At 52.5% G+C, this 22,481-nt stretch overlaps 1 protein-coding gene across 3 annotated transcripts in view; it reads left to right on the forward strand.

Annotated features, from left to right (window-relative positions):
- The window catches only part of Hrh1 (histamine receptor H1), a 54,953-nt gene that overhangs the window by 22,540 nt on the left and 9,932 nt on the right, over positions 1–22,481 (forward strand). For 2 of the 3 annotated variants that reach the window (XM_087207176.1, XM_087207177.1), the window contains exon 2: positions 8,724–8,816. The gene's annotated coding sequence lies outside the window, so the exon portion shown is untranslated. Of the gene's footprint in view, positions 1–8,723; positions 8,817–16,868; positions 17,795–22,481 lie in introns of those variants that run through there. The other variant, XR_015449640.1, reaches the window with a different exon arrangement.

Below are 22,481 nucleotides of genomic sequence, written 5' to 3' on the forward strand. Positions count from 1 at the left end.
TAGGGTCGGACCCTGCAGCCACCCGGGGTCTCCCTGAGGGTACAGAGGCCCTTGAAGAAACCTTCTCTTCCTCCCAGTTACTTCCTTTATTTTTTCTTTTTGTGGTGTGTGGTGGGACCCAGAGCTTCATACCTAGGCAGGTGCTCACACCCAAGCCAACGCCCAGTCTCCAGTTACTTCCTCCTGCCGGATCTTTCTCTGCTTTCCACAGACATCTGTCCCTGTTTCCAGTGACCCTGTGGCACAACATGTTCAACCAATGTTGTTGTGGTTGTCTTTCCTATGAGACAGGGTTTCACGATGTAGCCAAGGCTGGCCTTCAACTTGCAGCAATCTTTCTGCCTCAGCCTCCCGAAGGCTGGGATTACAGACATGCACCACCACACCTGGCTAACACTTTGTTTTATGTCCCCAGAAACCAAGATGCTCTCTCCAGCATGCTCATGTCCACACCCCCGTGTGGGGGCTCCCTGACCGACCCCTCCAGCCCCTCAGTGTCCTGAGCTGCATGTTCCTGGCACCCTCGTCGTGGGGCCCCAAGCCTCACCACAGCCTCCCTTGCCTGGGCCTGTGCCCTGAGGGCTCCTGTCCCCTGCCGCTCCCCTGACCGGTCACACCTGTCCTCACAGTCATGCACACTGTGACGCTGGCCCACACCCTTGCTCGGTTTCTCTTGCTGCCCCCCATGAGAACAGGGTCTTGGCTGTTTGTCCCTGGTACACAGTAGGTGCTTCTCAGCGATGGCGAAGCTAACGCTCCACCCCACAGGGCATCTCTCGGCACCTCTCAAACACACTTAGGAGTTGGGAACGGGCGGCCCAGGCAACTAGATCCCAAATCTCAAGGCTCCTGGAAGTGTGGTCCCCAAGTCCACCACTCGGCCCCTCCCCAGCCCACTCCCACCCAAGGTCACCTCCATTAGACCACTCACCCTGAATCCAGCCTCGAGGTCTGCTCCAGGGAGGACCTAGGCATGGCAGTCACCCTGTCCCCGGGGCTGCTACTCACACCACGGGTCACAACCGCCTCCACCATGTCGCCTGGCCGGAAACTGGGTCGCTTTCCTGTGCCCTCCATCCGCTGCCCCTTTGGGGTCTATGGCTAGGTGCAGCCTGTTCCAGCCTCCTAGCTTCTCAGTCCCTCCAAGTTCCTAGGTCTTCTTTTCTGGTCCAGGTCAACATCACCTCTCGGTGGAACATCGGGCCCCGCGTCCTGTGCCCTCTTCAGCGCCTCAGGCAGGTGGCTTCCACATCTGCCCACATCTCCCGGGCCCAGCCACTTCCTGGACGCTGCCCTTTGACACAGTGTGTCACACACTGTGTCCACACCACTTCCCAGTGACCTGCGTCAGTGGTGGTCCTTACCTTGCCAGCTGCCACCCCCTGCTAGCAGCCAGCTGTCCCCATCTTGCTCCTTCCTTGCCATCCATTTCCACCCCGAAAGTCTCCCCCATGTCCACCCTGCCTCTGCCTGTGCATGCGGCCGCCTCTGTTCTTCCCAAAGGGAAGCTGGGGGTCTCCCCGGGTGACCCCTCCAGTCCTTTCTCTGGATTCCTACAGAAGGGATTTGCCTGAACCTGGCAAATGCCACTGAGCTCCTTGTTGGCTTCTGGTACCCTACAGGGTCCCTTCCTCCATCGACCTGGCAGGTCCCTGATTTAGCTCCAAACAGCCTCAGCGCCCACTTCCCACACCCCACACCTGTGACTTCCAACACAGGTGACATAGGCATTGTTCCTTCTGGCCCTGGCCCCACACTGTTGGGGTGCCCTTGAGAGTCGGGTCTCCCTTCTCAGTCGGGTTGTGCAGGGTGGGCTGCAGAACTGGAGGGGTCTCAAGTCCTCGTGCAAGGCTGGCCAGTGCTCACCACTCAGCTGCATCCTGGCCCACCTCGGCCATCCTGACAGGAAGCCTCCAGGCTCCTGGTCCCCAACTCAGGACTGGTGCACATTCTTGGGGCAAGAGGAAAGGGTAAAAGCAATCTTGGCAGCAGGACCCTGGGACACGGCGGGGGGAGAGAGGGCGGAAGGGGTTCTGAAGAGCAGGGCTCGGGCAGACACTGCCTTGGGGGCTCTGTGGGTGGACACACAGGGGCAGTGAGCCACAAGGCCTGAGCTCCTGGGTGCAGGGGAAGCATGTGGCAGGATGGAAATGGGGGACAGATAGTGGTTCTGCCACGGCGGCCACAACTATGGAGCTCTGCAGACACTGGCCGAGGGCGTACTTTCCCTGTGCCACAGAGAAAAGGATGTTGACTGCCAAGGGCACAGGTCAGGTGCAGAGGGGCCCAGATAACTGGAAGTTTTGGCTCAAAGGGCGAGGGCTGGGCAGTGCGTGCGCAGCTGCTGGTGACAAGTCGGGATGCCTCCCAGCAGCCCTGCTGTAGCGTCTCCAGACAACCCTGCGACCAGCCCAGTAGCCCCTGTGTACAACTCAGAGCGCCCCTGACCTGGGTGGGCTCCCCATGGCAGAGCCAAAGGGTGTGGGGTCCTCCTCCTGCCCCCCAGGATTAGGGCCCCGTCTGCAGACAGCACCAGGTCTTCCTAAGCCCCGTGTTGCTCTGTAAATCTGTTTCCTCTGTGTGTGTGTGTGTTTGTGTGTGTGTGTATACGTGTGTGTCTTGGGACCCCATGGTGCGAATGGGTGCTGTAAGGTGACTTCCAGTCATCATCTTCAGGTGTGTGCAGCCATACCCGGCCCTGACAGTCGCAAGGTCACCTGTTCCGGACGAGATCACTAACTGTACTGTTTCTTTTTCTTTCTTTCTCTTTCTTTCTTTCTTTTTTGTTTTTGACAGGGTCTCACTATGTAGTTGAGGCTGGTCTTGAACTCGCAGCAATCCTCTTGCCTCAGCCTCCCGAGTGCTGGGATTACAGGTGTGTGGCACCATGCCCACCTTGCACTGTATTACCTATTTTTTATTGAATCTGCCCTAAATATCCAGGCCATCACTGAGGCCATTAGCAGATTCCTGCACCTTTCCCAGACAGTTCCTTTTGTTCTGGATTTTGGTGACTTAAAACTACACCCATCTGTTAGATCTGAGTTTTGGGGACCAGGACTCTGGGCACAGCTTAGCAGGGTCCCCTGCCTTAGAATCTGGTCCCGGCCTGCTGTTGAGGCTGGGCCAGGGCGGGGGTCTCTCCTGTGCCTTGCCCAGCGAGAGTCCCCTCCAAGTGTGTCTGGTAGATCCCCAGCAAGACTGCATCCCATGATGGACTTGGCGGGAAGCAGCCCACAGCCCTTGCTGTGTGGCTGGCTCTGTAGAACTTGCCCCCCCGCCCCTGCTCCGTCCCACATCTGCTCGAACACTACGGAAGGGGCCACTGCAGAATATACCTTTGAGCAGCATCCTCAGCCTTCTTCCTGCCTGGAGTGTTGGCCCCAGAGGCCGGGCACATTTGTGCCTTTTAGCCCAGGTTAACACCACTGTCACTGGTACAGGTTCCTGGAGTTCTTCAGGGTTCATGTTCACAGGCAGTACTTTTTGTTCAAGACAAAGTAATCTATAGAGCCTCCTATCCTGTGAAAGACTTTGGGGGCCCCTTTTCTGGGGGATGACCTGGAAAAACATTGTTGCCTCTGTGTGCCAGGCAGCATAGGTTACAGAAGCAGGCAAGACATCCGGGTCCTGCACACAGGAAGCCCAGGGCCTAGAAGAGAAGCTGGGCACTGGCAAAGTGGTTGTACAGGGAAAGAAGTCAGGGGACAGCATGGAAATGTGGAAAGGGGCCCTGCAGGGCCAGGCAGAGAGCAACATCAGGGCATGCTGACTTCTGTGCCCTGGAGTTTGGGGAGGGGGTCCTTCATGTTTGTCTGGGGCCTCCAGGGTCCTTGGTAGAGGACTCGGCTCACTCGCCGAAAAGTAGTCCCTGACTGGTGCAGCTCCGTGGACTCCATCCCCAGCACCATGGGGAGAAAGATAGAAAAACATGTCATTGACTTGGTCTAAACCCTGACTTCCCTCCTTCTGTGTCTGGAGTGTCACTCAGCAGCAGTTCCAAGGAGCGGGCTCGTTAAGCAAGGAGGAAGTGGGGGCTGGGAGCCGAAGAAACAGGGCCTGGGCAAGCGGCCAACACCGTGTCCCAGTCCCCACTTCAGCCTCGTGGCCATGGGACACAGCCAGGTCCTTGAGAGGTTCTCATGCCCCTTGCAACCTTCACAGGAATAACTGTCACATAGAGTGCAAAGAAAGCGAAAGTCGTGATGAGTTACCATCCAGCAATCTGTCCAAACCAGCAGTTTTCCAAATGTGGTCATTTCCACAAGTCGCCAACACAAAAAAGGACAGTGACTGGGATGGTGTTCATTCCATGGAGGGGCGGGACTCAATTTCCAGCTCGATGCTGCTCACCCCGTTGCAGCCCAGCCTGCCTGCTCCTGTGGACCACAGGGAGGACTGTGGTCCGCCCCATCCCTACCGGCATCCCTGCCTTGCAGACAGGCACCACACCGGCTCAGAAGTGTTAACTTTGATGGACTCCGGTTCATCAGCTGTTCCTTGCCTGCATCAAGCCTTTGGTGTTGTATCTGAATAGTCATCACGAATCGCATGGTCATCGAGGTTTCTTCCCGTTCCCTCTTGGAGGAGTTGTATAGTTTTTTGTGGTTTTTTTTTGGTACCAGGGATCGAACTCGGGTCCTAGTGCTTGCGCAGCAGGCAGCAAAACCACTGAGCTAAATCCCCGGCCCAAGGAGTTGTATAGTTTTGTTGGTTTTTTTTTGGTACCGGGGATGGAGTTGTATAGTTTTGCATTTCACACGTAAGCCTGTGATCCATTGTGACTTTGTTCATGGGAAGGGCAGGAGGTCTGTGGCTGTATTCACTTCGGTGCATGTGAATTTTTTTCCTGTACCATTTGTGAAATCTGTTGCTCTGACTTTTCTGCTTTGCTGCTGATACCTTGAGTGTATTTATGTGGATCAGTCTTGGGCTTCTAGCTCTGTTTCATTGATCTGTTTGTCTGTTCTGTCACCAAACGCCACTGTCTTACTTTCTGTGGTGTCTGGAAACGTGTTGTCTCTTCTGGGACTTTGACCTCGGTGTAGACTCTAGAACCTCTTTGCATGCATCCTCCAACAGCCCGCTGGGGTCTGATCCATTTCCTAATATCTGTAGCTCGAACTGGGAAGAACTGATGCTGTCCCAGTCCCAGGCTTCTGTCCATCACCATGGAGTTGTCTTAGAAGGCCCTGAGCTGTCCCTGATGTGCCACATGCCTGCTTCTCACTCTCCCTGGACTTGGGGGAGTGGGGGACATCAGGGAAGTGTCGATCGAATGCCTGCTAACCCCCACAGTTGTTGAATCGTTCTGGGATTCTTCAAGGGTGTGATTGATTCCCTGGATTCCTGAGGCTCGGTGCAATGTGCCCACCTGCATGGAACAGGTGCCTCTGTGTGCCTGCTGTGTGCCCGGCGTGGAAACACAACAGAGAACCAGAGAGCCCATCGTGCCCTACGAGCCTGGAGCTAGTGGTGGGAGACACGGCTGCTAACGAGAAGCCCTGAAGAGCAAGGGAGCTGGGAGTTTATTCTGGGGCTCTTCCGGCTTCCTGGAGGAGGAAGCTGGAGCCAGGTGGGGAGGAGGAGCGGGGCCAGGTGTCGGCTTCGGAGGGTAACAGCATCTGTGAAGCCCTGAGACTGAGATGGAAGAGCTCAGAGCTATCTTAGACTTGGGGTGCAGCCCAGAATGGGGCTCCCTGGCTCCCTGCACTGTCTTCTGTGCTGTCCCTGTAGCCTCCTTGCTTAGAATTACAGAGAGGACCTGGAGGTCCTGCAACTGCATCCGTTAAGCCTAGTGGAGACACAGACTCGTGCAGCTAACGGAGAGGCGCTGTGGAGGCACCCCAGACACCTGCGTGTCCCTTAGCGCCCACTGCAGAGATGGCCACCTGCTGGGTGACCTCACACATTAGGACACAGACTGGCTGGCTGGCCAGGACGTCCTCCCAGCCTGCCTAGCCCCTGCACGCCCCTCCACTTTGGGGGCCAGTGGTGTTTCTAAGTAAACTGACATATTCTAAGTAAGCTGACATTATATTATAATTATAACATAATATATATTAATGTATAATACATAATATTATATTTATAGCTGGTATTTGTGGAGTGTTCATTGTCCCAAGCACTTTACCTGTGATCGTGTTGTTGCATACTCACAATTTAAGGTGCAGAGATGAAGGCTCAGGGAGATAGAGTGGCCTGTACAGGGTTTTGTTTGTTTTTCTGTTACTGAGGTCTCTGCGGAGACCCCTGAGCGTGCATCAAATCCCATAGGATCCCTTGGGTGCCAGAGATTTGGGGGTGTGAGGGCCTGAGACTGGGGAGGGGCAGGGCCCGCGGTCCTCTCTGTGTGTGAACTTCTGTGTGGCTGGAGACCTGGTCCTGACTGGAGACTGCAGTGCCATGTGGAGTAATAGGACACAGGAGCTTAATATCGCACAGTTTCTCTTCCACGAGAAACCCAGGATATAATAAATAAGGAGCAAAATAAAAGACCGATGATAGGAAACAGGGAGCTAGATCTTTCTCAAAGGGGAAGGGGACCAAGAGATGAGAGGACATAAAAAAAAGGAAGATGTGTCCTATCCGTGGACCAAGTTCTAGGGCCCTCTGCATGGGGCAGGCACAGAGGATGTGCAACAGGGCTGCCACTGCAGGCAGGAGCTCCGGCTGCACCCAGGGGCCTGAGCACCCTGGTGGTGACAGGGTGTTGGTCACCAGTGGGTGAGGCCAGGAGTATAACACACTGGAAAGCAGAAGCAGATGCAGGACCTCTTGGGACTGCGTGACCCTGGTATAGTTGTGCTCTTCTCAGTAGCCCACGGGGCTACAGGGCAAGGGCCAGGGCACAGGAGGTGAGGCGTTTCATGGTATGATTTGTGACTCTGGATTAAAAGGAGGGAAACCCCATCCCGGGCCACAGCAGGGTAACCCTTGAAACAGCCATCCCTGGAGGACAAGTAGGGTCAGCATCCACGAGCACAAGGCAGTCAGTTCACAGGGACAAAAGGTGGCGTGGCAGGTAAGAGAGCTGGAGAGATTGTTGTTTAATAGATGGGGAATTTTGGGAATTTCATTTTCACAAGATGGGAAGAGTTCTGGAGATGGGGTTCACAGTGATCTGACTACACCCACCCGGTGTGGTGCGCACGCCTGTGATCCCAGCACTCGGGAGGCTGAGGCAGAAGGATTGCCTTGAGTTTGAGGCCAGCCTGGGGTACATAGCGAGATCCTGTCTCAAAAAACAAAAAGCAAACGAAACAACAATGTGACTACATTGAATGCAACTGAACTGCATGCCTAAAAAGGATAGTGAAGAAGGTAAATTCTGTTTGAAGAGACAGAAACGATCTCTTCAAGTCAGAATATGGTTCCTTGCTGGACTGTGGGGGGCTTACAGGGTGGGCAGCAGAGTTCTCTTTTTGACGACCCATTAATTTATACGCTAAGGTGCTTTGTTTTATGAAAACAAAACAAAAGACTTTTGGAAAAGGAAGGGAAGAGCTGTTGGAAATAGACGAGGCATCACACGGCCCTGGATGAAACTCGAAGCTCTGCCGTTTGTGAGCCCTGTGACCTTCATCACAATTGATTAGCCTCCCCATGCCTCAGTTTCCTCATCTGGAAACGTAATTAGCACAGTCATTGCATCCTGGCATCAAGGTGGGACCCAACGAAAACAATGAGTATAAATCCCTAGGCACCACCCTGACCCAGAGTAAGTGCTGTCAGTGTCAGTCATCTGGCTGTGGACAGCAGTAAGGCTATAAGGAGCCTCCAAGGCTGGGTGTGGTGGTGCACACCTGTGATCCTAGCACCCAGGAGCCTGAGGCAGGAGGATATCCAGTTTGAGGCCAGCCTGGGCTATCTCGTAAGTTTAAGGCCAGTCTGGACAACGGATTTTTTTTGTCTCCAAAAAATTTTTTTAATTAAAAAAACTTTTTTTTTCCAAGTACCAGGGATCGACCTTGTGCTTGCTAGGCAGGCACTGAGCTAAATCCCTGCCCCACTCCAATTTTTTTAAGCCCCACGGGCACAGAGCAGCAACAGTGTGCCCAGACTGCAGCCAAGACAGTACATTGATTTCTGTCTTCTTACTTAGGGAAAGTCATGCTGGGTTTGTTTTGTTTTTGTTATATTGAGTATTGAACCCAGGGCCTTCATGTTGAGCTACATCTCCAGATTTTTTTTTACTTTTCTTCTTTAAAATTTTGAGACAGGATCTCACTAAGTTATCATGTTGTTCAGGGTTGACTCAAACCTGAAATCCTGCCTCAGCCTCCCAGAGAGTTGGGATGATAGGTGAGCAACACTGTGCCCAGGAGTTTTTACCCCTCTAGTCTTGGGCTGCCCCTAGACACCCTGCTTGCCCGCTTTTATGAGACTATGCCATGCTCAAAAGAACATACAAGTTCAAGGCTGACTGGCCACAGGAAAGTGTTAGATACTCGTCAGTCTCCCTTTTTTACTTCATTTCTCTATTTAAATACAGTTGTACTCTACACATTATGCTGCTACTTTTCTTACCTCCCTCCCTCTCCTCCTCCTTTTCTCTCCCACCCTTTCTCTTTCTTCCTTTCTTTGTGCCCATGATACTGGGGTTGGACCACAGGGCCTCATGCTTGTGAGGCAAGTGGTCTGCCATGGAGGCACATCCCCACCCTGCATGTAGTTATTAATATTGGTAATGTCAGGTTTTGTTTTTGTTTTTTGTTTTTAAGGGTCCAACTAGACGTGGTGGCACAGGCCTGGAATCCCAGCCCTGGGAGGCTGAGTCGGGAGGAGGATCCCTGTGAGTTCGAAGCCAGCATAAGGTACGTAGTGAGGTCGGGGCTGGCCTGAAGTAAGTATTGAGATGCTGTCTCAAAACAACAAAATACATTTATGAACGTTCACTTTTTATGCCGGGGTGTTATCCAGAATCCTGCTCCCCTAGGAGCACAGTGGAGGCCCTGGCTCCACAGCTGGGAGGAGGAGGGAAGGAGCCAGTCTGGGGAGCAATGGGGACCCTGGCTCTGCATTGTTGGGAGTGGGAACGGAGTGGGCAAGGCAGCCCCGCGGACCCAGAAATATTACTACCTGCGGGCATGCAGTTCTTAGGCTGCCAACCGTGCCTAGTTTTTCCTGAAGTCACGTTCTTGGGTTCAGTCTGCCTGAGTCACGGGCCTGGGCTGGATGTGAGAGTTTCTTAGAAAACACTGGGCATTCCCGGGAAGACCTCCACGTGGCCCCTGTTCCCTTCAGCTGGGCCACCTTGGGCTCCAGATCTCTCAGCACGCTTTAGAGGCTGCTCGTTTCTCATGCATCTTCATAATTGTGGTAAAATGTCCCCGACATACACCATAACCCTCCCCACCTTCAGCCCAGGCACTTGAGCTGAGTCCACACCCCACAGCCACTGCCCCATCCATCCCTGGGGCCTGCACAGTGTAGTTAAACCCTCTGCCTCCCGCCCCTGCTCACTCCCTGTCCCGCCAGCCACTGCCTGCATCTGTCCGCAGGGGTCCCAGTGGTCTCGGGCTCAGGCAGTGGAATCAGGCACCCAGAATCCATCCATCCGTCTGTCTTTTTCTTTCTCCTTTTCCTTACTCCTTCTTTCCTTTCTCTCTCTTTCTTTCTCTCTTTCCCTGTTCTCTTGCTCCCTCCCTCTCCCCCTTCTCTCCCTCTGTTCCTTCCTTCTCTTCCTTCTCCCGGACGCTGTGGATGGAACCCAGGGCCTTCAGCGTGCTAGGCCGGCTCTCCACTGCTGAGCCACTTGTAGCTGGGTTGCTTCACTCAAGGTTCATCCGTGTTTGTCCCTTTATGACTGAGTCATATGCCTGCCACTGTGTGGACAGACCACATCCTTACCACTGCTGCCTGACATGGGCACCAGGGCTGCTCCTGCCTTCTCCTTATTGAGAACAATGGTGCTGTGGACATGGACTCATCTGTTTCTCTACAATTGTCCAGGGCTGAGGTGGGCACTGGCCTGGGGCCTGTGTGAGGCCTGGGTTTCATCCCCAGTGACAGGCACACGCGCGCGCGTGCGCACACACACACATGCACACGCACACGAGCCCCCGTGATGGGGTGATGGTCCCCATGTCCAGGGAAGAGTCCCCACCAGGTACTGATGCTCAGTGAGCAGCTCGAGCAGCAGAGCTGAGGGGCGGCAGGGTGGGAGCAGCTAGGCCTGGGCCTGGCGAGGTGACCGGAACACACTGCCATCGCATAGCTGGGGCTTCCCTGCACTGGGAAGGGCCCTTGGGGATAATCTAGGAAAACTGATTACTTTTCCATTTCCCAGACTCTGATTGTTCCGATAAGCCCCACAGAAGTTCCTGTACGCTTAGGCAGCCCAGGTGTCGGGTGGAACTTTAATGAACACACCAAAGTCCAAGGCTGTTTGCCTGTCCCTCCTTTGCTTGTCCCTCCTCCCCCGATGAGCTCACTGTACTGCTCCAGCTGGTTGTGAGCAGCGGAGGTTTGAGTGAGTTGTGGAGAACAGGAGGAGGGAAAAGCCAGTGGAGAACCGTAGGAATGAAGGACATGCCCACTTTGAAGGGAGACACAGGCTGTCGGCAAAGTACGGTAGTCCACGTTGCTGACTGCAACATGCTGTGTGGTCAGACCCCACTGGCATCCATGTCAAGGCAAGACAAGTGGGTCTGAAGCCCTGAGGCAGCTCCCACCCATCAGACGCTCTGTGATGCCGTCCCAGCGTGGCAGGGTGTCCCCAGCCCGGAGCCTCAAGTCTGAGAGGCAGGTGCTCTTCAAAGAGCTCTCTGGATTTGGAGGATTTAGGGTTCCTCTAGATCGGTTGTTCCCAAGCTGCTCTGTAGCCCTCCTGTCCCTTCCCCTGCCCCGTCCTCTCCTCCACCATCTGCGTCTGTTTTCCTACATTTTTGCATGAACCAGGGGTTATGAGCCTGGAGAGAGAAGAGGCGCATCTGGCCTGGGAGGAATGGGGGCTCCTCTCTCTTCCCGACTTTCAGGTTAGGAATGTGGATGTTAATTTCCAGCCAGACTCAGAGAGTTAGACTTTGCTGCTGGGCATCGTGATGCATGCCTGTCGTCCCAGCGCTCAGGAGGCTGAGGCAGGAGGATCCCTGTGCAATTGAGGGCAGCCTAGGCTACATGGTGAGACTCTGTCTGAAACACCAAGAAGAAAGAAAGAAAGAAAGAAAGAGAAAGAGAAATATTACATTTTCTCTTATAGGAGAAACCTGAAATATAAATAGATAATTGGTAAACTAAAGGCAAGGTGATAGGAACGAGAAGGCGGACTCCTGGAGGGGAAAGGGACCGAGGCTGAAGGAGACCTGGCATGTTCTGTGCCTGTCCAGTTCCCAGCATGAGCATGGCTGTCCCGTACCACTTATGCGCCCACATAAGAAAGGAAGAATGTGGATGCTCGAGCCAGGCATCCCAGCCCCGTGGACCACGTGACTGCACTGGGACAGGGGCATAGCCTCGAAGGGCCCGGTCTGGGGATGGGGGACAGCGATGGTCCCTACCCCAGGGCCACTGAGGAGGAAGTGAGGCCAGGCAGGGCTGGGAGCGGCCGCGTCCATCCCTGCACCGAGGGCAAACCATCCCTGAGATGGCCTGTGTCCAGCTATGGGTCCAGTACATGCGACTCCCCTGGGAGTGTTGGCACATGGCTGTCATCCCAGCACTGGTGAGGCCGAGGCAGGAAGGTTGCTGCAAGTCTGAGAGCAGCCTGGGCTACATAGTGAGTTCAAGGCCAGCCTGGACTAGGACAGATTCTGCAGTCCGAATCACGTCCTCTGCAGGGGTGGAGGGTGGACAGACAGAGAGGCAGAGACGGAGACAGGTCTTCTTGGCTTCCTGTTCTTGCCTTCTTGCTAGGCTGTTTTGAGCTTCTTTTTCCCGTCACTGGGGACAGAATCTAGGACCTTTCCACTGAGCTACATCCCCGCCCTTTCGGTGTTTTTCACTTGGCTTCAGGGTCTCCCCAAGTTGATACATTGCCCGGGCTGGGCTCAAACTTGCAATCCTCCTGCCTCAGCCTCCCGGAGTGCTGGGATTACAGGTGCGCACCACCACGTCCAGCTCTGTTCTTTGTGACTGTGAGCACCAGGCCAGCTGGTGGGAGGGAAACATCACTCCTGAGGCCTGCAGGCCTGTCGGCCGGGGTAGGATGGGACAGGTAGAGAGGGGAAGACAGGCGAAGGCTTCCACACAGCACTCGAGCCCTGGAGCACACCTTGAGGGTACCTTGAGGGTACCCAGTGACTGTTCACAGAGGCCAAGGACACAGACCTGAGGCCGACACCCAGAGTCTAGTGGGAAGGTCTGGCTGGTAATTAAGCAATTACAGCCTAGTTCGGGAGCATTGTAAAAAACTCTGGACAAAATTCAAGAAAAACTGGAAGGGAGAAGGGTACAAGAGCCCCACCTGTAGGTGAGGACAGCAGGTCACAGCTGGCCTGTGAAGGGCCGGCAGGTAGTCTGGCCGGCTGGGTTGGGGACACCATCCCGGCCAGAGGACGATGGTGGCCACGCTGCAGGTGACAGAGGTACTGAGCTGGGGACACCGGGCGGAACGCATGTGGGAGGGCTCGGAGGGCATCCGTGTCTCAGGAATGCATGAGAGGGGAGAGGGGCAGGGACAGTGTGGGGTGCAGGTTTGGGGAGAGGGGAGCGGACTCTGCAGGCAAGCGGCCGACACAGCGAGAGGCACTGTTGGTGCCTCTGTGAGTCTCAGACAGGAACAGTTTTTCATATCTATTTTATTCTCTAGGTTGGACTTGGACTGGGACTTGAGTGCGTTCTTTGGTTTTTTTTTTGAGACAGAGTCTTGCTATACAGCCCAGGCTGGCCTTCCAGTCACTATGTACCCAGGCTGTCCAAAAACTTGTTTCGATCCTCCTGCCTCAGCCTCCTGAGTGCTGGGATTACAGGTGTGCACCACTAGGCCTGGATTTGAGTGCATTCTAATCAGGATACCCAGGGAAGTGGCACAGCCGGCCCAGTCGTGTTTGAGTGACCCCTGCGTCACATGTGGGGTTTCCATTGTCATCAGACAGTGAGCAGGGGACAGAGGGGACTGGGGGGTCTTAGAAGAGCGATGTGGCTTCTGTGTGGGGTGGCTTGGGGGAACCCGACCAGGGGCAAGGGGTCCAGTTAGCGAGCCATCCCCGTACTGGAGAGGAGGCAGCGTCCAGGCTGAGCCCAGCAGGGCAGCATGACATGGCCACAATGTCTGCACCACTGTCTGCTGGGCAGAATGTAAAGCAGGGCTGGGCAGGAGACGTGGTGCCCGGAAGGAAACTCCTTTCACCTGTGCGGCTGCTGAGGTCTTAATTCCTGGGGATGCAGTGTTTCTTTGTGGAGCACACCCAGTGGGAAGCGTGTTTGTGTCCTGGCAGCTTGGCGAGGTGCTGGGGCGGTCGAGGCTGTGCCCCCGCACGGGAGCTCTCAGAAGTGAGGGTGTCCTTGGATGGCCTTGGCTGGGTATCAGCCAGAAGGCAGCTGTGCTGGCAGCGCCTGGGGACTGTCGCCAATTAGCCACTGGGACAGAGAGTTCCGGGGTGAACTCCGCAGGGGCCGGCCCGGGGAAGGGGAGGCTCATCTGTGGCTCCAGCAGCTTGGCCATAGGACACCTGCTTCCAGTTACTGCTGTGTTAATCGTCCCCAAGTATATTATTGAATGAGCATAGCACGGAGCCCTGATGCTGGTCCTGTGGGGTCAGAGCCCTTCATCGTCTGTCATTTCCCTGGCTCTGTGGGGAGGCAGCAGGTCACAATCTTGGTCAAACCTGACCCATCTGGAGAGTTTTCAAGACCCCGATGCCTGGAGCAGTTAAATTGGGATCATGTCCAGGGGGTAGGACCCAGGCAAGGGTATTTTTAGAAACTCCCCATGTGACCTCAGTGCAGGCCAAGGCTGAGAGCCACTGGGCTGGGCACCACTGCTCTTGTAAGGACGAGTCGAGTTGATGCCTAATTTCATTCATTCATTCATTCACCCACCCATTCATTCATCCATTCTGTAGAACACAGGACACTGCATGCCTTAATAGAGATGGAAAGCAATTCTGTGGTGCAGTCCTTTCTGTCATTGTGAAAATGTTGTACAACCCAATAACACAGCAGGTAACCTTCTGGGATTGGCTCCTCCTGCTCAGCATCCTCCCCTGGACCTACACGACATTGTAGCCTGTTTTTCTCCAGGACTGGGCCTTGGACCCAGGGCCTTGCACTTGCTAAGCATGGGCTCTACCACTGAGCTGCATGCCAGCTCCTAGGTTGCTCCTGTCTGTAGTCGAGTAGGGTCCTGTGGGGTGTGTGTGTGTGTGGGGGGTGTATGTGTGTGGGATTAGCTTAGCTGTTCACTCAGCAAAGGCTCTGCTGGAGCCTCCCTGTCTGCCTGTTAGGAACGAGGCAGCCGGAAGCACTCTCGTGCAGGTCCGCATGTGCAACTAGGTGGACTTTCTCTGAGACAAAGGCCACAGTGCAATCACTGAGTTGGATGGTGGCTGACTTTTCCCAGTGCTGGGTACTGAACTGTTTTTATGTTCTGTTTTAAGACACAGTCCATCAGCCACTCTGGTGGGAGTCGCATGGACTCTGTTTGGGAAGAATTTGTGCCTGCCCATCTTGATTCTCTTGTCATCACCCGTGGGTTTCAGCAGTCACACAAGTTCTCCCTATAGAATGTGTGGTTTCCTTGACCCCTCAAGGATCTGTCTTTGGAGCGTGAACTTCTGGGCTGATGTCTCTCTCTCTCTCCCTCTCTCTCTCCCTCCCTCTCTCCCTCCCTCCCTCTCTCCCTCCCTCCCTCTCTCCCTCCCTCCCTCTCTCCCTCTCCCTCTCTCCCTCTCTCCCTCTCTCGCTCTCATCGGCATCTGACAACTGATCAGTCTCTGTCCTGTGCCTGCGCCAGCTGCCTGGAAGTCTGAAGTCTGCTTGTGCTCTCCTTGTGGAGAGGGGGTGCTTTTCCTGCCCAAGTTCAAGATTTTCCCTATGTCCTTTGCCTCCGGTGTCTTGATGTGAATCAGGGGGAAGTTTATCTGGCCTGAGGTTCACTCAGTTCTGGATTCTGTAGGTTTCTGTCTCTTGCCAAACTTATGACATTTTCAACCCTTATCTCTGTATGTTTCCATCCCTCCCCATCATGTCCTTCCAGGACTGTGACCACATGAATATGAGGCAGAGGACAGGTGGGCAGGAGGGGCACCCACTGCTTCCTGGTGGGGGGAACTCAGGTCCCCGGGCTGCTGCTGGGTCTCTGGGCCACTCCCTGGCTAGGTGGGGTACACGTGCCTCCTCTCCAATGGGACAGGGATGAAAAAGCCAGTCCCTACTAGGGACTGTGGCACCACTGCAGGTGGCTGGGTCACCTCCTCGTGACCTGACAGCGTGGAAGTCTCCTACCAGGCCTTTGCCAACCAGGACGGCAGTGGGGCAGTGTTCCCTGTGGCATCTGGTGGGGACAGAGCCATGCTATTGTCACATTTTTCTGTTTTGCTAGGTGCCCTGTTCCTGGTCCTTTGGCTCAATACCATGGGCCTCCCTGGCTTTTGTGATGTTTGCTTTGGGTTGCGCACATTGGCGTTCTCCAGCTCCGGCTCTCAGACACCAGACGAAAGCCCAGGACACTTGTCGCCTAGTGGCTCTGTCAGTCCCAAGGCTTGCAGGTCGTTTGTCCATACCTCACCACTTGTTGGGAGTCCTGATGTTTGTCTCAAATACCGTCTTAGTCCCTTTGTTGTCTCTGAGACACAATACCCGACACCCAACAAATTAAGAGAGTTTATTCTTTTCATGGAGGTTTAAGTCCATTGTCCAGTGACTCCCAAGGCAGGGCAGCACAGCAGAGAGGGTTAGGGAAGCGGAGACTGAAGGGCGGAGTGGGCAGGGTGACCCCTTCCAGGCTGCCTGCGCAGTGACCACCTCCTCCCTCCAGGCTTCACCTCCCAGCATCACATTTAGCTCTAAACTCCAATCCACTGATGAACATCACGCCCCCGTGATCCACTCACCTCCCCAAAGCCTCGCCTATGCTCCCATGAGGCTTTGGGGGGACATCTAGATCTAAACCGTAACAATACAGTGTTCAGGGTTTTCTGGTTTTGTTGGTTTTTGTTTGTTTGTTTTGTGTTTTTGACACGGTGTGTCTCTATGTTTCCCAGGCGGGTTGTAAGCACCTGGGCCCGAGTGATTCCCCCTGCCTCAGCTTCCAGAATAGCCAGGTTTCAAGGTACACACTATCTTGTCCAGGGCCTTTGTTTGCATTTGGCAGAAGAATCAGAAGTGTCTGTAGACAAACCTGGACACAGGTGTGGGGAGAAGAGAGCCCAGGGGAGCTGGGTGTGGTGGCAATCCACCACACCCATGTAATCCCAGCACCCATGAGGCTGAGGCAGGAGGATCACCATGAGTTCCAGGCCAGCCTGGGCTACATAGTGAGCTCAAGGACAACCTGAACTACACAGTGAGACCCTGTCTCAAAAAATTAAATAGAGAGACAGAAAGAGCCCAGGGGTGGGCAGGAAGGGGCCACAGCCAGGCCCTGGTGACGTGCCTGAAGGAGACAAATTAGAGAGACTCCTGATTACCTCAGAGGCGTCCCTGTAAATGCCATACTTCCCCTCTTTTCTCCCAGCTCTTTTGTTTACTGTAATATCATAAATGCTTTTTTTTTTTTTTTAAAGAAGAGAGCATTCTGGGTAACTGGTCTTTGAAAGTACCTTTCTCAAGGCATCATCTTCAGGGATTTGGAACAAAGGGGAAACATCTATCATATCCTGAAATGATGCTTGTGCGTGGGCCAGTGTGATTTCAGCACAGATGTCCATACTTTCCATTCTGTGGAATCTGTATTGAGAGTGCTTGTTTACTTCCTTCTCTTCTAGTGAAAAGGAGGCCGGGAAGTGCAGGGGAAGATGTGAAAGTCACTTAAAGGTCATAGAAGGTGGGCATCACTTGGGCATGCCTATCATCCCAGCACACACAGGAGGAGGCAGGAGAATCACTGTGAGTTCCAGGCCAGTCCAAGCTACATCGTAAATTCAAGGCCAGCCTGAACTGCATAGTAAGGCCCTGTCTCAACCAAACAACCAAAAACACAAAACAAAAATTTGCTTTTCAGTCTCTCTTGGATGTTTGGGTTTGGGTTTTTGCAGTACCGAGGCTCGAACCAAGAGCCTTGGACATGGGAGGTGAGTGCTGAACCACAGAGCCATGCCTCAGGCCATGGTTGGCTTTCCCTGAACAGAGCTCGGAGCCTGAGTGCTCCCAAACCTTAGTCTCCCCATCTTTAAAATGGGGCGGTGGTAGTTTTGTTTTTGTGTGAGGATTAAAAGGACCGCACAGGGGCCTCCCAGCTGACACTGATGTGCCGGGAGTCCCTAAAATACTACTTTGCTTTTTCTTTGTTGCTTTTCCAGGCCAAAGGTCAGCCGTCCCCAAACGGGCCTGCTGTCTTCCTTCGTCGCCATAGTGGTGACCCTCCTCGGTTCCTTTCAAGTCCTGGCCTGGGGTGGGGTGGGACACTGAAGCAGGTCCCCTCTTCGGTTCTGCAGCCAGACCCTACTGGGAAGGGACCACAGGCAGCAGGACGACGGAGCCAGCCATCCCTGCTGACCTGGAGAGGTTACTGTGATGCCTCACTGTCTCCAAAGCCACACCCCATGATACTCGGTTTCTTAAAATTTAATTTATTTTTATTTTACCCATACATGTTTGCAGCACATGAAGTTTGCATTCGTCTTGGGAGTGGATACATGTACATCAGGCAGCTTGATTCTTTCTGTTCCCCTCCCTCCCTCCCTTTGTCCCTGGGTCCTCTTTCCCCATGTTCATTATTATTATTTTTTGTTTGTGTTTATGACATACATTTACATTCACTGCAAGTATTTGGAACATGTCCATGATGCATCTTAAATCTTTTTACATACCCTACATCTCCTCCCCTCCCCTCACTTTCAGTCCCTTGGACACCTTCTCATTTAACAAAGATCTGTCACCCTGATTCCTTTTATCCATCTTTCATTTTGCTCTTTATTTGTACTGCTCAAATGAGAGAAACCATATGTTGTTTAAGTTTGTGTGTCTGATTTAGTTCCGTTAACATTGTTTTCCAGGTGCATCCATTTTCCTACAAGTGACTCATTTATCCTTCTTTATGGCAGAATAGTACTCCGTTGTGTATAGACACCAGATTTTTTTATCTGTTCATCTGTTGATGGACGTACAGGCTGCTCTGGGATGTAGCTATTATGAATGCGCTGCTACCAACATTGGTATGCATGTATTGCTTAATATGGTGGATTTTCTGCTTTTTTTGTGTGGTGCTGGGGATGGAATCCAGGGCCTTACATGGACTAGCTAGAGCCTACTACGGAGCCACTCCCCAGCCTTGAAATTTGTTTTATCTAAATCTTGGTATGGGAGCTGCCCTTCTGCTGAGTAACCCATTTGCTTTCACTGAAATGGCACTGAGGGGCTTGGAAGGGACCCTGTTTCCAGCCCTGGAGGGGGAAGTGGATGTTAAACAGCTGCAGAGATGGGGGGGGACCAAGAAGTCTCCCTGGAGCTGCTGCATGTTTCTTTAAACAATGTTATTGTGGTATGATTTACATACTATAGAATCCGCCCAACCCAAATAAATCGTAAAATTCAGCTGCTGTCGATGTTCACTGAGTATTGAATCTAATTTTAGACATTTGTATCATTCCTGAGATGGCCTGGGCAACTTAGTGTCTTAGAGAGACACTGTCTCAAAAGTCCAGTAAAGGGTTGAGGATGTAGCTCCTTGCTACCCCTGGGACCAGAAAGAAGAAACCCTATTGGATTCTTCATTTTAAAGCTAGGCAGCTCCAGCCCCCGCTGGCTGCAGGCCTCTGAGTGACGGCTGCCCTGAGCAGCTATTCAGACTTGGTCCCCACATAGCCCTCATGCTCTGCAGGCCCCGTTCTCCACCCCTAGAAAAGCCCTGGGGACCACTGCTACCCCCAAGGTCAGCTGATACCCCGAGACCTGTTCCCAGGCCCGAGCTGGGGGGTGGGGGGGCATGGGCACCTGCAGTCTGCTGTGGGCACCAGTCGGGTGGCATCGCTAAGCCTGGGCCTGCATGGAACCTGGCTCTGGTGGACTTGGGAGGATGTGAGCGGGCCCCGCAGTGCCCCTCATGGTGTGGCGCCCTTCCTGGAATTACAGCGAAGGAACGAAACCCAGGGTGGGAAGCTTGGAATGGGGTGCGGCAGGCGAGGCCCTTTAGAAAACATCAACAGAGGAAGCCTGAATTCTCACCTTCACCCAGGGAAATAAAAGAGGCGCCAAGCATTCCTCACCATCTTTTGAGAAAATATTTCTTTATTTTTTTAATTGAAGAAATCTGTTTCCACTCATCCTCAGTGAATTGTAAAATTCAATTATTGTTATTGTTAGAGTTATCTAAATCCAATTTTAGACACTTACATGGAAACACTTTTTTTTTCCCCCTTAAATTCTTTTATTGGTCCATTTTAGGTATACAGTACGTTTACATTTATCACTGGGTGCTTGTACCTGTACATGATGTATCTTGGTTCTTATTTTTTCCCCATTCACTGTGCGCCCTTCACTCCCTCCACCCTTCCCTATTTACATAGACTTTGTTTCCATTTTTTCCTTTTCTCATAATTTTTCCTTTCCCTTCTTTCCTTTCCCCTTCCCTTCCCACTTCCCCTTCCCCTTTGGACCTTTTCTTCCTATTTCAGATTATCAATTATTCATTTTAATCATTTTAATCCTTATTTACACTTTCAGTTTCTCACACCAGAGATACTATTCGATATTTACACATGTGTGTCCTATTTATTTCACTTAAGAGTATGGTGTCAGTATGCATCCATTTAGCTATAAATGTCTCTAGTTTCTCATTATTCATGGCTGAGTAGTACTCCATTTTATAAAAAAACCACATCTTCTTTATCCAGTTTCTCAAAAGAGTTGCCAGGTGTGGTCATACAAGCCTGTGATCCCAACACTCAGGAGGCTGAGGCAGGAGGATCGCTCTGAGTTCAAAACCAATGGGGGCTACATAGTGAATACAAGGCCAGGCTGAACTGCCTAGTGAGACCCTGCCTCAAAAAACCAAAAGAAAAGAAATGACAAAAAGCGATTGTGGTTCTTATTTTCCCTAAGACAATCTCATTCCTGAAATCTTAGGAAATACAAAAGATAGTAAGTATCATCCGATACTCATGTTATGTTAATCGTAATTAACATAACAAAGGTTTCCCTTCATTCTAACCTGTTGTTAATAGACTTACCCCCATTGGACAGTGTCTTTCATAAATTTCATTTCATGATAAGGATTTTCCCATATTTTTACCAGTGCTCCATAGATGTGATTGTCAATGACAATGGCATATTTTATTCTGTAGCTGCCCTGCTAAGTGAATCCATTTTCTGTTACTGTAGCAAAATACCTGAGGCAGGTTAATTGAACAGAGAAAAGCGGTTGTTTAGCTCGTGGTTTTGAAGGCTGGAAGAGCAAAATTGGGCACTTCTGTTGGTTTGGCTTCCAGCAGGAACACACATGCATGGGGACTGATGACATCACAAGAGAGGAAGCCAGAGAGAGACCCAGGGCTCAGGCTCTGGTTTGCGTCACTTCCTCTCTTGAGACTTCAGGGGTCCCATGAGAGCTACCTTCCCAGGGCAGGTCCCCAGTGACCTCAGGACCTCCCAGTAGGCTCCACCACTCACAGGTCCCCTGCCTCATGTCACCACCCTGGTGACCAGGCTTCCAACAGGTGAACCCCTACCCAACCAACGGCACCCTTGTAAACAGTACACCCGAGTCTCCCCCTGGGGCCTGTCACCATATCATGTGCTGAGCACCCTCATGGGTCAGCCCGGTGCCAGGCATGAAGACGTGGCAGTGAGGGAAAGGGGAGGGTCCCTGCTGTCAGAGAGGGAACATCCTCAGGTGGTTCGTGTTAGTCACCTTCCTGATACCGTAACAAAAATGCCAGAGATAATCAACTTAATAGTAGGAAAGGTTAATCTGGGCTCATAATTTCAAAGGTTCAGCCCATGGTCAGCCAGCCCTCATGCTTTTGGGCCCTTGGTGAAGAATACATCATGGCCCAGGTGCATGGTGGAGCAAAGCTGCTCAGCTTATGGTGGCTGGAAAGGAAAGGTGATAGAAAGGGGTGGGGCCTAGTGTCCCCTGCAAAACCACACCCCATGACCTCATTTCCTCCTCCTAGGCCCTGCCTCCTCCACAGGCTGGCGATAAGTCTTGAACATATGAGCCGTTGGGACACTTATCCAGACCATAGCTTTGGCCATATTATCTCACTTCAGAAACACATACAGTGGTCACACTCTGCACCCTGGAGTTGTTACTCCATTTAATTAGCTAAAGAATTGGCCTTGTTCCATGCTAGTGCTAGTGCTAGTGCTAGTCACTGTCAGTGATTCCCTTCTGCTTTTTCAAATGCAGTTGTGTACTTTTTCATTCTTCCTAGAACTTGGCCTTAAATTCCTCTGCCTTCCTCATGGTGAACTCCTACTCATCCTTCAAAGCCCAGGTCACATAGCCATTCCTCTCTGATGTCCTCCCCAACATCTGCATTCTGCCTGGGGAGAGTCAGTGCTTTGCTCTTCTGTCCTGCCACCTGCTGCCATCTTGTCCCCCCTTGTCCCCATCACAGTCTAGAATTTCCAGTTTGTTTTTTTCCCCAGTTTAATTGTTTTGATGCTGTTTATCTTGGATCTTTCTTCTCATGCTAATTTGTCAGTTCCTTGAGGTCAGGGGCAGCATATCGCATCGGCTTGGGTTTCACTGTGTGTGATAGAAACCCAAGTAATAGTGGCTTTAATGAGATAGACATGGGATCTGGAGGTCAGTGCTCCTGGCTACTTTGGTAGCTCTATGATCACCAGGGACTTTGATTCCTTCCATAGAGGTGTGATTGAAATATGTGGTGAATGCTCACTTTTAAAAAATTACTGTAGTCAAAGACACACTGGTCCGGGGATATAGCTCAGCAGCACAGTGCCTGCCTTGCAAGTGCAAGGCCCTGAGTCTGATTCCCAGTATAAAAAAAAAGACACATTGCCACGAATCTCCCTCAGGAACCAGCCCCTCCTGCTTTGAACATGCTTATCCCGTGGTTCGTGCCACTTCCTGGAGCTGTCCTAGAAGTCCTCCATGCGAGTGTCTCAACATACAGTCTCATCAACATGACCGCGAATGCTGCTGCCAAGTGCCATCTAGCAGAAAGGCAGGCTCGTGAAAACATGATGCCACGTCCTCATCTGCCTTATTCACTGGATCTGAACTGGCAGCTTCCCTGAAGCTAAAGTAACTGTGCAAGGGAAGTGTTTTGGATGGATTCAGGTCATCGAGGCAGCAGTGACGGCCAGCTAGAGACACTCACAAAGAAGGACTTTCAGAAAGTAGCAACAACAATGATACAAATGTCTTTGAAGTGAGGGAGAGTATCTCAAGGGGAGATTAATGCCCATGT

This window comes from Heterocephalus glaber, unplaced genomic scaffold (genome assembly GCF_053883595.1).
Source record: "Heterocephalus glaber isolate CG9 unplaced genomic scaffold, H.glaber_assembly_v1.0 deba00000768, whole genome shotgun sequence".
NCBI classification, from domain to species: domain Eukaryota; kingdom Metazoa; phylum Chordata; class Mammalia; order Rodentia; family Bathyergidae; genus Heterocephalus; species Heterocephalus glaber.